This window comes from Phocoena phocoena, chromosome X (assembly GCF_963924675.1).
Source record: "Phocoena phocoena chromosome X, mPhoPho1.1, whole genome shotgun sequence".
Classification (NCBI taxonomy): domain Eukaryota; kingdom Metazoa; phylum Chordata; class Mammalia; order Artiodactyla; family Phocoenidae; genus Phocoena; species Phocoena phocoena.
In genome coordinates, this window is record NC_089240.1 from 123,962,927 (window position 1) to 123,972,885 (window position 9,959).

The 9,959-nt window shown below is 41.8% G+C and overlaps 1 non-coding gene across 1 annotated transcript; it reads right to left on the minus strand.

The window, feature by feature from the left end:
* Nucleotides 1-582: 582 nt before the first annotated feature.
* Nucleotides 583-689, minus strand: LOC136143186 (U6 spliceosomal RNA). The gene has a single exon (XR_010657881.1). It is a non-coding gene; the product is annotated as a U6 spliceosomal RNA (small nuclear RNA).
* Between the last annotated feature and the right edge of the window lie 9,270 nt (nt 690-9,959).

Below are 9,959 nucleotides of genomic sequence, written 5' to 3' on the forward strand. Positions count from 1 at the left end.
AAAAAAAAAAATTTATTTATTTAATTTCTTTATTTATTTTTTTGGCTGCATCAGGTCTTTGTTTTTTTAAATAAATTTATTTATTTCTTTTTGGCTGTGCTGGGTCTTCGTTTCTGTGCATGGGCTTTCTCTAGTTGTGGCGAGCGGGGGCTACTCTTCGTTGCAGTGCGCAGGCTTCTTATTGCGGTGACCTCTCTTGTTGCGGAGCACGGGCTCTAGGCACGTGGGCTTCAGTAGCTGCAGCACGCAGGGTCAGTAGTTGTGGCTCGTGGGCCCTAGAGCACAGGCTCAGTAGTTGTGGCGCACTGGCTTAGTTGCTCCACAGCATGTGGGATCTTCCCGGTCCAGGGCTCCAACCCATGTCCCGTGCATTGGCAGGTGAATTCTTAACCACTGCGCCACCAGGGAAATCCTTTTTTTTTTTTTTTTTAACGTCTTTAATGGAGTATAATTCCTTTACAATGGCGTGTTAGTTTCTGCTTTATAAAAGTGAATCAGCTATACATATACATATATCCCCATATCCCCTCCCTCTTGCATCTCCCTCCCTCCCTCCTTATCCCACCCCTCTAGGTGGTCACAAAAAATATGGAATGCTTCACAAATTTGCGTGTCATCTTTGCGCAGGGGCCATGCTAATCTTCTTTGTATTGTTCCAATTTTAGTATATGTGCTGCCGAAGCAAGCACTGCGTCAGGTCTTATTTGTGGCATGCAGGGTCTTCGTTGAGGCACGCGTGATCTTTTGTTGTGGCACGGCTCTTTGTTGTGGCTCACGGGCTTCTCTCTAGTTGTGGCGCACGGGCTTCAGGGTGCGTGAGCTCTGTAGTTTGCAGCACGCAGGCTCTCTCGTTGAGGCATGTGGGCTCAGTAGTTGTGGCGTGCGGGCTTAGTTGCCCCGTGACATGTGGGATCTTAGTTCCCCGACCAGGGATTGAACCCGCGTCCCCTGCATTGGAAGGTGGATTCTTTACTACTGGACCACCAGGGAAGTCCCCCAAAATATATTTAATTGAAACACACGAACAGTAACAATGTCAGTAACTCCCGTGCTGCGGCTCACTGTGCCTGGTTTTCTTAGCTCGTGAGCTCGGGCAAATCTATACTCTGAAGCCTGGAGTTACAGCTGCAGAAAGACATGCACGTGGTGTCCTTGTCTGAAAAGACCTTCCATAGAGGAGTTAGTGACATTTTGGTTCTTCTACTTTGCCTGCCTTTGGACTGTTTATGCCCCGCCTCTAGCCTGGCTTCCTGAACCTTTACTGAGGAGTGCTGTGGAGTGGTGGAAAAAAGCATGGACTCTGGCATTGGATGGACCTGAGCTGAACTCTCATTTCTGCCATTCTCAGACTGAATCTCAGCGTCCTCATCTGTAAAATGGGGCTCCTTTGAAACAAAGGGCACCTTCTTCATGTGGCTGCCTTGAGAATTGAATGAGATAGTATATGTAAAGTGTCCAGCATGGTCTAGAGCAGCACTGTCCAATGGAACTTTCTGCATCGATGGAAACGTTCTATATTCGCACAGTCCAGTGTAGTAGTAATTGGCCACATACGGTATTAAGCACTTGAAATGTGGCTACATGCCTAAGGAACTAAATGGCTTATTTTAATGTGAATTTAAATATAAATATAAATTTAAATAGCCACCATATCGGATAGTGCAGCTGTAGATACAGAGCTAAATCATCAGTGAATAAATTTTTTTATTATTATGCAGATATTTTGCTTAGTTCACTGATCTAACTTACTTCCTGGACTCTGGACCTATTTCTTGCGTAAATGGAGTAAGCACAGGATTTCAGGGAAAAGCTTCATCAAGGAGGGGATGGCTGAGCTGAGTTTTAAAAAGTAAGAAGGAGTCAGGCTGGTACAAAGGATGGTCCAAGGAGTGGCAAGGAAGGGCATACCAGCATGTGCAAGGGTGTGGGGCATATGGGACAATATGGTGTGCTCAAGGAATTGCAAGGAGCTTGGGATGGTGCCCAAGAGGAAGGGGGACAGAGGCGAGACTGGAGAGGTGGTGAAGGCCAGATCGTGGCCTTGATGCCACATCTTGAGCAACACGGAGCCACTGAGTGGTGTTTTAACCATGAGAATGACACAATCACATTTGTGTCTAAGAAAGGTCTTTATGAATGTAAGGTGGAGAGTATATTGATTTCATAGGAAAAGGGCAAGACTGGAGGCAGAGAGAATAGTTATGGATCCAGGGCAGTGCTATAGGCAAGAGTTCTGTTTTGGACATATTCAGCTTTATGTGCCGATTTAACAGTAACATGGAGATATCTAGTACTCTGTTGGATATTTTCATAAAGGCTTGTAGTGTTCACCCATATCTGGTCCTCCTATTCTTATCAGCACACTGGAGGATTCCACTTGAAGTTAGATGGGATCTTGTGACTACTTCTGACCAATGGGCTGTGAGTGGTAATAATGTGAGTTGCTTCTGGGCCAAAGTATTTATTTAGCAGTATAATTCTCCAGTCTGTCTTCCCCTGTTGCACTGACCAAGCTGGCTGAGTATCCGATCATGTGTAGGTACAGGATAATGGCATTTCCATCAGCCTGAATGCTGGAGGACAGTGCTTTGGAATGTTACTGGATCTATATTTCCCATACAGCATTTGTAAGAAATCAACTTATGTTAAACCACTGAGGTTTTTGAATTGTTTAAAGCAAAATTGTAACCTGTTCCCTCCTGACTAATACAAAGCTGCATGTCTCAAGCTCAGGAATGGTATCTGGGCTACATATGGAGGTTGGGAATCACTGATACATAGGTGTAACTGAAGCCATGGCGATGTATGTGACCACCCAGGGGGGATGAGTAGAGTGGAAGAGGAATGGGCTGAGGACAGGAACAAGAACTCCAGAATTTAAGGGCAAGGTAGAGGAAGATAAGCCTACAAAGAAGAATTAGAAAGATTTGTCAGAGAGATAGGAAGAAAGAAAAGAGGAGTGTGGTGTCATGGGAATGAAGTGAGGAGAGTTTCCAGGCTGCCAAACATGCAAATGATTTGGCAGCAAGGAGGTGTTTCGAGGTCTGGGTGGGACCATTTTCGGAGGAGGACTGACCTGTAGGATCTAAGTTAACTTTGAACCGGTGATTGGGAAGCATGATAGTTAATTTTATGTGTCAACTTGACTGGGCTAAGGGATACCTATAAAGTTGGTAAAACCTTATTTCTGAGTGTGTCTGTGAGGGTGTTTATGGGAGATATTTACATTGGACTCAGTAGACTAAGTAAAGAGATCCACCCTCACCAATGTGGGTGGGGATCATGCGACCCACTGAAGACCCAAATAGAACAGAAACGTGGAGCAAGGGCTAACTTGCTGTCCGTTCTTGATTGAGCTGGGACGTCCATATTCTCCTGCCGTCAGTAACTAGAGCTCCTGGTTCTTGGGCTTTCAGACTCTGGGGCTTACACCAGTGCCTTCCCTCCCATCCTCCCAGATTCTCAGACCTTTGGACTCTGATTGAATTATACCACCCACTCTCCTGGTTCTCTATATTCCAGATGGCAGATTGTAGAACTTACCTGCATCCATAGTCACGCGAGCTAATTCCCATAACCTCCTATCTATCTATCTATCTATCTATATTGGTTCTATTTCTCTGGAGAACGCTGTTTAATATAGGAAGTGAGTATGGCAAGAAAGTAAATGTGGGCTATACATTTAGGAAGATTAATTTCAAGTGGAAAGAAAGGGGGGTTGAGAAAAAAAAAGAGGGAGAAAAAGAATGTTTCACTAGCTGGGGAAGGATGTAGGGAGGAAGAAGTTGATGATACCATAGTTATTACCCATATAGGCCTGCTGACATTGAGTTTGGGGCAGTAGTCCAATGTGGCCCTGAGAGGTTTCCATGGTGAACACTCCTGAACCAAGAGGGAGGTTTAGTAGCTGGGAGGAGTCTACACAGAGGACTGATCTTTATCAAAAAGATGATCCCTAAGAAGGAGCCAGGGATCTGTTTGCCACGAGAGTAGTACCGAGGATTTAGGTCATGGGTTGAGAGCCAGGAAGCAGGGACAAGAATGAGCTCTCTACGCACCAAACTGAAGAGCTGCTGGGTCATACAGTTTTCAAACTGGGACAAGTCAGCCTGTGGAGGGAGGACTACAAGGGCTGAAATCACAAAGCTTAACAAATAGGAGTGGGCCAGGTAGGGACAGGAGGGGCAAGTGAGGAACGGCTCCTCCCTTGTCCCTTAAGGTCCTGGCTCCAGGTGTTATGGCACAAGTTAAAGGCACGCAGCAGGACTGTGGAAACTGAAGACTCCAATATAGCTTTGGCATTGCCCTATAAATTAGAACATTTCCCTCAAATGTTGAAAATTTCCAAGATAATACATAATGTAAAAATTGCTTTAAATTTTGGCCAGATTAATGATAGAAATTAGGTAGATATTCTGACTAGACCACAAGCCCCATAAGGGCAGGGCTTTTGTCCATCGGATTCATCCCTGTATCCTTACTGCTAGGAATACTATCTGGCTCCAAGTAGGTGATCAATAAATGCTGAATGAATTAGCAGCATGGGTGAATCAGCTTCAATGAAGAAAGGGGATTTGAGGAAGCAGTGTGAAGAGAAAATGGACCAAGATGCTGAGAGATAAAGTAGCTTAGAAACAGCAATAGCAAAGCCTTCAGATGGACGTTGTGGAAGAAGGTAGAATTTAAGATCAAGAACAGGGGATTGTAGGAATTGTAGCATCTTCTAGAACTGCTGAAAGCCAGGAATGACAATAGCAGCCTAAAGCAGACCAGGGAGAACACAAAAAGGAGATGATTCAGCTAAAGCAAAAAAGAAATACCCAACATCCATTCCCTCTCCCAGTAAACTTCGTGTGTTTCAAGTACCATCACTGGATGGTCATGTAGGTCTTTAACAACGATCTGGAGTTCCAGGTTTGGTGATCTTAAAGAAGAACGTTCTCAAGTAGAGGAAGTCTTAAACTGAGGAAGAGAGGGAACAGGTTGTATTGACAAATGAGTGGCTGCACACATGTCATACCAACACTAGCCACGCTTGACAGACTTCGATGTGTCAGGCTCTTTATATACATTATTTCCAATCCCTTCGGCAGTCCTCCAAGGTGAGTGTTATTATCTCTGTCATACAGATGGAGAAACTGTGAGGCTCGGAATAAGTACCTTGCCTCAGGCCCTGCACTAAGAAGTGGTGGAGCTGAGATTCTCAACCACTGTGTCGGGCTCCTGCCTTACACCCAGACAGTTCTCCCACGAAGAAGGAACAGCAGTAGCTGGGATCACCTCATGGATTTACCTTGTACAGGTTTCTAGGGGATCAGCAATCCAAGAGTGTGGCTATGATTGTCACAGTTGAACCTTCTACTTACTTCTGAAAACACAGGGGTCTTGTGGGGTAATGTCAGAGGATGGGGGAGCAAATACCAGGTTAAATCACCATGATTTCTGGACTTATCCTCAAGAGAGGCTTTCCCTACACAGCAGAGGACACTGGTGCAACATGGTGCACAGAAAAAGAAAATGGTTGAAGAAGTACTATTAATCAAGAGCCCTATGCAGCCACTTTGTACAGTTGTCATAAGGATTAAATGAGTTAATACAAGTAAAGCATGTATTGGGTTGGCCAAAAAGTTCGTTCATTTTTTTCCATAAGATGACTCTAGTAGCCCTTAGTTGTCTTTAACTTCATTCGAAACAATTTTGGTGGTTGTATTGTGACAGCTGTCATATCGGCGTGCATCAAAAAAAAAAGCTTACCAAAATTGGTGAATTTTTGTGTAGCCATTTTAATATTGCAGATGGAAGAAAAAAAGCAACATTTTTGGCATATTATGCTTTATTATTTCAAGAATGGTAAAAACGCAACTGAAATGCAAAAAAAAAGATTTGTGCAGTGTATGGAGAAGGTGCTTTGACTGATCAAACGTGTCAGAGTGGTTTGTGAAGTTTCGCGCTGGAGAGTTCTCTCTGCACAATGTTCCACGGTCGGGTAGACCAGTTGAAGTTGATAGCGATCAAATTGAGACATCAATTGAGAACAATCAATGTTATACCATGCAGGAGATGGCCGACATACTCAACATATCCAGATCAAGTGTTGAAAATCATTTGTACTGGCTTGGTTATGTGAATCACTTTGATGTTTGGGTTCCACATAAGCTAAGCGAAAAAAACCTTCTTGACCATATTTCCACATGCGATTCTTTACTTAAATGTAACAAAAACGTTCCAGTTTTTTAAACAAATTGTGACAGGCAATGAAATGTGGATACGGTACAATAATGTGGAACGGAAGAGATGTGGGGCAAGTGAAATGAGCCACCACCAACCACACCAAAGGCTGGTCTTCATCCAAAGAAGGTGATGTTGTGTATGTGGTGGGATTGGAAGGGAGTCCTCTATTATGAGCTCCTTCCGGAAAGCCAAACGATTAATTCCAACAAGTACTGCTCCCAGTTAGACCAACTGAAAGCAGCACTCGACGAAAAGCGTCTGGAATTAGTCAACAGAAAACGCATAATCTTCCATCAGGATAACGCCAAGACCGCATGTTTCTTTGATGACCAGACAAAAACGGTTACAGCTTGGCTGTGAAGTTCTGATTCATCCGCCATATTCACCAGACATGGCACCTTCGGAATTCCATTTATTTCGGTCTTTACAAAATTCTCTTAATGGAAAAAATTTCAATTCCATGGAAGACTGTAATAGGCACCTGGAACAGTTCTTTGCTCAAAAAGATAAAAAGTTTTGGGAAGATGGAATTATGAAGTTGCCTGAAAAATGGCAGAAGGTAGTGAAACAAAAGGGTGCATATGTTGTTCAATAAATTTCCTGGTGAAAATGAAAAATGTGTCATATTTTTACTTTAAAACCGAGCGAACTTTTTGGCCAACCCAATAGAACAGCGCCTGGCACACAGTAAGCCCCCAATAAATGTTAGCGGTTGTCATTGTCATTGTCGCCACCATCGTCATTATCATTGCCAAGCAAGCACAGACTGAGCAAGGCTGTACTGAATGTACATTTTTTCACTTGGCATCTCCAGCAAGGGTCCTGATTGACAGCAGCAGAGGCTTCTTCACAAGGTAAGGAAGTGCCTTGGGCAGTAGGAGGAAAACCGTGGAAACAGTGGCACTGCACCCAAGTAGAAGTGTTGGAGTGAAGCAGCGGAGAGGAGAGTTCTTGCCGAGAGTGAGGATATCTCTGTGGTCCTGATACTAGGAGCTTGCTGTGCAATCTTGGGCAAAACATTTACCCTCTCTGAACCTCAGTTTTTTCATCCGTATGTTGGAGATAGTTATGGTTGGCAGTTAGAATTCTCTCTGCCCCTTGAAAATCTATGATATAATTATATTGGGTGTAGATCACAGCAAGATGGATTTGATAACCAAACATGATACACTCCTTATAATGGAAACTGCCAAAATCATTTGAACTATTGACTTATAAAGATGGTTTTGTCAAAGAGCTTGAGAAGGAGAATCAAACAAAAAAACAAGTAATTACAATGTATTGCATTTCAAAAATGTTATATATGTGGAATGATAATACGACATATAACCTTTTGGGACTGGCTTTTTTGGCTAAGCATAATGCCCTGGAGATTCATCCAGGACGTTGTATGTATTGCTGAATAGTATTCCATGGTATGGATGTACCACAGTTTGTTTGTCTATTCATTTGGTGGAGGGTACTTGGGTTTACAGTTTGGGATTTTACAAATAAAGCTGCTATGAACGTTTGCGTACATGTTTTTGTGTGAACTTAAATTTTCAGTTATTTGGGGGTAAATATCCATGGATGCAATTGCTGGGCTGTATGGTAACTGCATGGTTAGTTGTTGTTTTTTTTGAGTGGTTAGATTTGTAGAGTTTAATATTTTTGAAAAACATTTAAATTGAGGTAGCATTGGTTTATAACTTTGTATGTTTCATGTGTAGGCGTGTTTAGTTTTGCCAGTGTCGCTGTATCATATTACATTCATATCATCAATGGATGAGTGATCCAATTTCTCCACGTCCTTGCCACCATTTGGTGTTGTCACTTTTAAAAATTTTAGCTATTCTGATAGGTGTTTAGTGACACCTCAGTGTGGTTTTAATTTGTATTTCCCTCATGGTTAATGATGTCGAACATATTTTTATGTGCTTATTTGTCATCTTTATATCCTCTTCCCTGAAATGTCTCTTCATATCTTTTGCCCATGTGTATATCCTGGAGAACAGATTAGTGGCTGCCAGGGGTTAGGGATGGGGTGGGGTGGATGGAGGAGGAAGGTGGGTATGGTTGTAAATGACCAACACAAGAGATCCTTGCGGTGATGGAACTAGTCTGTCTCTTGACTGTAGTGATTGTCACAAGAACCTACAAATTGATAAAATTACATAGAACTGAATACTCATATACACACACACATGCGTGTACACACAAATGAGTACAAGTAAAATTGGGGAAATCTGAATAAGATAGGTAGACTATATCAATATCGGTATTATGGTTGTGATATTGTACTATAGTTCTGCAAAACATTACCATCGGGGGCACTGGGCAAAATACATGGTATCTTTCTGTATTATTTATTACAACTGCATATGAATCTACAATTATCTCAATAAAATTTTCAATTAAAAATTTAATTGGAGACAGTATCCGTATTAAATGCCTTGCTCATTTGTTCCATAAGACATCACCCTCTTACTATTAATAAAAACCTGGTAGATAGATTTTTTTCAGTGGATTGGGATCATTTGACCTAGCCTAAACAGAGATGAAAGGAATAAGTAGAGTTTAGGAGATCTTAGGCACCGTTAATGATTAATTAATCACGTAATTTGCTTAAGGTCTGTCTTCTTATGTAGCTTTTTGTATGCAAAGCCCATGTCTGCATATTTTACTTATTTATTGCCTGGCTACACACTAGTAGATGCTCAATAAATACACTAGCTGGATGAATGAATGAATGAAAGAACGAGTGGATGAATGAATGTTGTCCCAGAGAAATTTGTCAAATGCAAATGCGAACCTCCAGAGGACAGTGGAGCGCAAGATTAGCAATTACAATGAGACCAAGTTTATTCGGTGCCAACATGACTAGCTTTCATTTTTCTCAGATCATAAAACTAAAATATACTCATTGTAGGCAATGTGAAAAACACAAAAAGTATAAAGTCATAAATAAATGATTTAATAATTTCACCACTAAAAATTACTTGTTAATGCTTTGGCTTTTTCCCTCCAGTCTCATATATGTATATTGCATATGTGTGTACACATGTACACACACCTGTACACACATGTTTTCTCTTTTGTGGACTGCTGTACCTGACCTCGATCTCTTTTTCCATTGGGGTCAGAGTGTTTTTCTTTTCAATTTGTATTAGCTCTTTACATATTAAAGATAACTACCTTTTGCCACATCTGTTATTAGTCATTTTCTTAGTTTATTATAGCATTTTAATTTTGTTTATGATCATGGGCATTTAGGAGTGTAAGATTTGCATTCAGGCAATGTATGGCTGTTTTTCTTAAAGAGGCAGTGCATCAGAGAGTGTAGCTTTGAGTTGGAAATTGGACTCTGCCAATTGTTAGCTGGGTGACCCTGGGCAACTAAATTACCTTATATTTCTAAGACTCAGTTTCATTACCTGTAAAATATGGATAATGATACCTAAATCATAGTTTGTCAGAGCTAGAAATAATGTCCTCATCAATAACATGGGGGATATATAGTCTCTACTTGATAGCCTTGATGTGAGAGATTCAATGAGATAATGCATACTAAAAGTTAGCACAGCTCTCAGAACCTTCCTGCCTCCGCGTTCGGACCTCGCTGCTCCAGCCTCCAGGCCCCGTCCCATCCTTCCAGCCTGCGACCAGCAGCAGAGAAAAACTAATTACATATCATTTTCTTGCCCCGTACATACTTTGAGGTGAGCAAAAAGATTACAATAAATTTTAAA